General features: G+C 45.6%; 1 protein-coding gene across 10 annotated transcripts in view; it reads right to left on the reverse strand.

Moving 5' to 3' along the window:
* Positions 1–6,000, reverse strand: part of GGT1 (gamma-glutamyltransferase 1) — a 31,156-nt gene extending 25,156 nt beyond the window's left edge. For all 10 annotated transcript variants that reach the window (XR_015745285.1, XR_015745284.1, XM_087943014.1 and 7 more), the window contains exon 1: positions 5,646–6,000. The gene's annotated coding sequence lies outside the window, so the exon portion shown is untranslated. The remainder of the gene's footprint in view (positions 1–5,645) is intronic.

Raw genomic sequence — 6,000 nt, forward strand, 5'->3', positions numbered from 1 at the left:
ATGGTTGGAAAAATAGCAATTTAGCAGGCAAGTTTGCCAGGTAAGGAGTGAGTAGGCAGGGAGGGTTCCGGTGGGCCGTGTGGGCAGCGCAGCCTTGTGTTTCTGCACAGCCTGGATTAATTGCTTTGGGGGAGGTGCTCTGTGGGTGAGATTTCTCTGCTGCCCACCAAAATTTTCTCATGGCCCAGTTGTTGACCGCTGCTCTAGCATGCCTGGGCGTGAGATGCACTCATCCTCCCACCAAATGTTCCTCCAGAACATTGCATCAGGACCAGAATCCCTGCTAGTCATTTCCACAAGCCCTCAGCTGAACACCGCCCTTGCCCTGAGCAGGCCTTCCTTGCTAGAGACGTCATTGGGCCCCGGATGGAAACGGAGCTCCTGGCCTCCCTTCCCGGCCTTCGTGACTCAGGAAAATCCCTCCATGCAAAATGGAAGATGGAAAACTTGAAGCACTTTTGATGCTGTGATTTCTTTTAAACTCATGAGGGAAATTCCTTGTTATAGTTCAAATTCTTCTTTTAATAGAAATCACAGCTTTGAGCACCAAGCAAATCTAGTATTCCCTAGCTGATATAATTTAACCTTTCCTTTCCTTTAACTTGAAATGTTTTGAAAAAGGATATTCCCCTATCAGTATGGCTTTATATTGAATCTATAGTAACATTCTTACCTTGTACGTTTTCCTTAACAGATATATATTATGGTTGGGCTAGAGTAGCTAAAAGTTGGCCTTTCATCCAGAGACTCTTTGATGTGGGATCTCCTATAAACATCTGGCTCACAATTCCTGTCCCTCCCACCCCTGGCTTCTCTGGGTTGAGAACCTCCTTGTTGTAAGCATTTCATAACATCTGTGGTTTTTCAGTCCCCACAATTGTTTGCTTAGACACCTTCCTACCACATTTCCCAGAAAACCTACGATGAAGGCTCTCCCATCTGCCCTGCCAGTCCTTAATCTCTCAGGTTGGCCAACCTGAAGTTGGCATGACATCCACCGGCAGAGAAAAGGGGATGAGCAAATTGGGTGAAGAACGGTTTGTGCCCACCGAGGGATGCATCTGGATCTGTTTCCCACAAGATTTATTGGCAATCTTTCTCTGTGTTAAGGGGGTTGGTCGATGTGAAATTAATTTTGGTTGAGCACAAACTTACCAAATCTGCAGATGATGCTAAGCTGGCAGGAATAGCCAACACCCAAGAAAATAGGCTCAAGATCCAGATGGATCTTGACAGACTAGAACCTAGCTAACAAAATGAAATTCAATGTAGAGAAAAGTAAAGTCCTACACTTAGCCAAGAAAAACCAAAAGTACACATATAGACTGGGTGAAACCAGGCTTAATAGCAGTAACTGTGACAGGGATCTTGGAATCTTAGTGGACAACCAGCTAAATATGAGCCAACAGTGTGCAGCAGCAGCCAAAAAAAGCCAACACAATCCTAAACTGCATTAACAGAGGGATACAATCAAGATCAAGGGAGGTACTAATATCACTCTATAAAGCCTTAGTAAGGCCACACCTAGAATACTGCATCCAATTTTGGTCACCACACTATAAAAAAGATGATGAAACTCTAGAAAGAGGACACAGAAGAGCAACCAGGATAATGAGGGGATTGGAGGATGAAACATATGAAGAACGGTTGCAGGAACTGGGCCTGGCTAGTCTAGGGAAGAGAAGGACCAGGAGAGACAGGAGAGCATCTTCCAATATTTGAGGGGCTGCCACTGAGAGGAGGGGGTCAAGCTATTTTCCAAGGCACCAGAAGGCCAGACAAGGAATAATGGATGGAAACTGAACAAGGAGAGATTTAACCTGGAAATAAGGAGAAACTTTCTGACAGTGAGAACAATCAACCAATGGGACAGCTTGCCCTCAGACGTTGTGGGAGCTTCATCCCTGGAGGCTTTCAAGAAGAGATTGGACTGCCATTTGTCAGAAAGGGTATAGGGTCTCCTGCTTGGGTGGGGGTTGGACTAGATAACCTACAAGGTCCTTTCCAACTCTGTTAATCTATTACTTTTTGACCATAGCAACAGAAAATATTCTTGATATAGAGCTGGTTGGACAATTGTACCCATGCCTAGGTTGAGAAAGAACTCAAGACAATTGGATAAGCTGAGTGGGCTTAACTTGGGTCTACAGAAGCTTCTGAAGGACCAAATTTTCCATTTCCCAGCACAACTGATCTGACCTCTATTCCTCATCTGACCTTCCCTGCAAATCTCTTTGTCTTGTGTTACTTGAGAAAAATAAGGGCAAAAGTTGGGCCCTGTAATTTTGTTTGTGGCTAAATCCTTCCCATTCCTTGGTGCTCCTGTTTTTAAAAATGAAAATTGCAAAAAGTTGGCTCTCCCCTTCAAATATAAGAGTCTTTTTCATATGATAAAATTGTACCTTGCTTGTATCCACTTCCTATTCCATGGTGTTTCCTTCTATTATCTTTCTTTCTTTCTTTCTTTCTTTCTTTCTTTCTTTCTTTCTTTCTTTCTTTCTTTCTTTCTTTCTTTCTTTCTTTCTTCCTTCCTTCCTTCCTTCCTTCCTTCCTTCTTTCTTTCTTTCTTTCTTTCTCTTTCTTTCTTTCTTTCTTTCTTTCTTCTTTCTTCTTTCTTTCTTTCTTTCTTTCTTTTTCTTTCTTTCTTTCTTTCTTTCTTTCTTTCTTTCTTCTTCTTTCTTTCTTCTTCTTCTTTCTTTCTTCCTTCCTTCTTCCTTCCTTCCTTCCTTCCTTCCATCCATCCATCCATCCATCTATCTATCTATCATCTATCTATCATCTATCAGCTGTGCTGACGGAGTGGTTAGAATGCAGCAATGCAGGCTACTTCTGTGACTGCCGGCTGCCAGCAGTTTGGCAGTTCAGTTCTCAGTGGCTTAAAGTTGACTCAGCTTTCCATCCTTCCAAGGTTGTTAAATGAGGACCCAGATTGTTGGAGGCAAGATGCTGACTCTGTAAACTGCTTAGCGAGGGCTGTAAAGCACTAAAGCACTTAGACTAAAGTTTGTAAGCCTAAGTGCTATTGCTATCATCTATCATTTATTATCTAAGATTCTCTCCTCTATCATCAAGATCACCAGTTTATCATCTATCATCTATCCATTAATCATTACCTATCACTCTATCATCTCTGTCTATCTGTCTGTCTGTCATCAATCATTTATCAGATACCATCTAGCTATCATCTATCATATCCCCCTTTATTCCTCTCTCTCTCTTTCATCTACTCACTTTGCAAAGCCATCTGACTTCCAGTTGCAAAATTGTTTTGTTGCCATTTCAATTGTCAAATGTGCATGGAAGGCCAAACTCCACTCCCCCCCCCCCAAAAAAAAGCAGTAAAGCATTAGTGTGATTTGAAGCACCTTCCCCAAATTCTGCAGAGTTTTGCAGTGTAAATTCAGTGCCAGAAAAGCACACACAGATGGCTGAGGCTTCATTTAACTTCTTTATAAACATATAAAGTAAATTTCACAATACCAGTTGTAGATTTCTCCAACATGGAGCAGACATGTTACAAGCAACTCAACTTCAGCAGACAAGCAAGCAAGTTAGTTTCTCTTTTCACTTTAGAGCTGAGCACAGAACAGAGATAAACCACGGCCAGATTCTCTCTTTAAATTTCAGCCCCAAACTCAGCTCTCATTGGCTGACCTTGTTACCAAGTTCTATTCCAGTTCATGAATATACTCTGACACGGGGGCCACCACCCTGCCTTGCTTTAAGGCTCTGGAGAGAAGGCCAGCTAGGCAAAGGCTTTTCCAAACTGAAACTAGAAGTAGCTTAGGCATGGCTCTATGTTGAGCTCTGCAAGTCTGCAGCTATGTTGAGCTCCAAGTCTGTCTATTGAAGATGAAACGGCTTCTCTCCTCTGCTGTGCGTCTTGCTTGCCTGCTGAACTAAAGTGAAACTGAGGTTCAGTTGCTGTTCTGCTCTGAACCTGTAACAAGACTGCTTCTGTTTGAGTTTGCTCCATGTTGGAGAAATCTATGACTAGTATTGTAAACTTTACTTTATACATTTATAAAGAAGTTAAATGAAGCCTCAGTCATCTGCGTTTACTTTTCTGGCACCGAATTTACACTGCAAAACTCTGAACACTCTCCTGTCATGGGGAACCTGCACAAAGCCACTTTGACATCAAAGACACCTGATGACACCAAGCCAAGATCACGTGAAGTATTAGTACCGCTTTATAAAGCCTCAGTTAGACTACACTTGGATCACAATAGTATGAAAAAGATGTTGAGATTCTGCAAAGCAACAAAGACGATTAGGGAGCTGGAAACTAAAACATATAAAGAATGGTTGCAGGAATTGAGTAGGGCCAGTCTAGAGACAAGGAGAACAACATGACAGCAATGATCCAGTATTTGAGGGGCAGCCACAAAGAGCGGGGGTGGGGGTGTCAACCTCTTTTCCAAAACAACAGAGGACAAGAAGCAACAGATGGAAACAAATCCAGGAGAGATGCAACCTGGAATTGTGGAGGAACTTCCTAACCGTGAGGACTATTAACCAGGGGAACAGCTGGCCTCCAGACGCTGTGGGGGCTCCATCCCTGGAGGCTTTTAAGAAAAGCTATTTGCCTGAAGTGGTACAGGGTCTCCTGCTTGAGCGAGGGGCTGGATTAGAAGACCTCCAAGGTCCCTTCCCACTATGTTACTCTGTCCTGTTCTTTCTAAGGTCTGGTGTCCATCGGGTTGTGAGAGAATCTGCCCAGAACAATGGGCTCCAGACTCAGCATGCAGCTACCCAGCCTTGAAGTCAGTGGCTGAGGAAGGGCCCCCACCCCACATGTGTGGCTCTGACCTCTGAAGCCCCAACACTCTTTGGGCAACTGAAATGACTCTTGATGCTTCCTTTCCAGAAGGAAGAGCTGCTGCACCAGTTGTTAAGCAAGAGGGAAGAGAGAGAGATTAAAAGAGACACAGAGAGAGAGGGGAGAGAGAGAGAGAGAGAGAAACAGACAGAGAGACAGACAGAGAGACAGACAGAGAAAGAGAGGAGGGGGAAAAAGAGGGAGAGAGTGAAAGAGAGAGAGAGACAGACAGGGAGAGAAAGAGGGGGGAGAAAAAGAGGGAGGGATAGAAAGTGGGAGGGAAAGAGAGGGAGAGAGTGAAAGAGAGAGAGAGACAGAGAGAGAAAGAGAGAGGGAGAAAAAGGGAGAGAGTGAAAGAGAGAGAGACAGAGAGAGAGAGAGAGAGAGAAAGAGAGGGGAGAAAAAGAGGGAGAGAGTGAAAGAGAGAGAGACAGAGAGAAAGAGAGAGAGGGGGGAGAAAAAGAGGGAGAGAGTGAAAGAGAGAGAGACAGAGAGAGAAAGAGAGAGGGGAGAAAAAAAGAGGCAGAGAGAGAGAGAGAGAGAGAGGGGGGAAAAGAGGGAGAAAGTGAAAGAGAGAGAGACAGAGACAGAGAGAGAAAGAGAGGGGGAGAAAAGAGGGAGGAATAGAAAGAGGGAGGGAAAGAGAGGGAGAGAGTGAAAGAGAGACAGAGGGGGGAGAAAAAGAGGGAGGGAGAGAGGGAGACCACCTCGCTTTGCCTAGCTTACGGCACAAGGTTGTTCTCTGTCCAGAGGGTGGCAAAAGTGCCCCAGCAACCTGGACCCTTTGCCCAGCAAGGCAGCCCCCTCCCCTCCGCATTCCTACCTTTCTCCCTGGGCTCAGAGGGCCAAGACGCTCCCTGGTGCCTCTCCGGTGCCTCTCCGGGTGGCCTTTGGCTTGCTGGGGGAAGAGCCAGGTGGTGGCAGCGGTGGTGGAGGTGGCAGCAGCAGCCGCAGCAGCAGCCACAGGTGAACTTTATGAAGGGGAGGGGCAAGGAGGGAGGGAGGGAGGGAACGGCCTGGGCAGGAGACGGGCTCAAAGATCTTGGACTTCATGCCCTGCCTCTGGGCTGCACCTCACTGGGAAAGGCCTGGAGGGCAGCACCACGGTTTGGGATGGACTGAAAGCGCCAGAAGCAGCCTGACTCAAGGAAAGCCGTTTCCTGCTTCCCGCTGAGGAA

This window comes from Notechis scutatus, chromosome 13 (assembly GCF_049901735.1).
Source record: "Notechis scutatus isolate UNSWTSFEM ecotype Mainland chromosome 13, rNotScu1.2, whole genome shotgun sequence".
NCBI classification, from domain to species: domain Eukaryota; kingdom Metazoa; phylum Chordata; class Lepidosauria; order Squamata; family Elapidae; genus Notechis; species Notechis scutatus.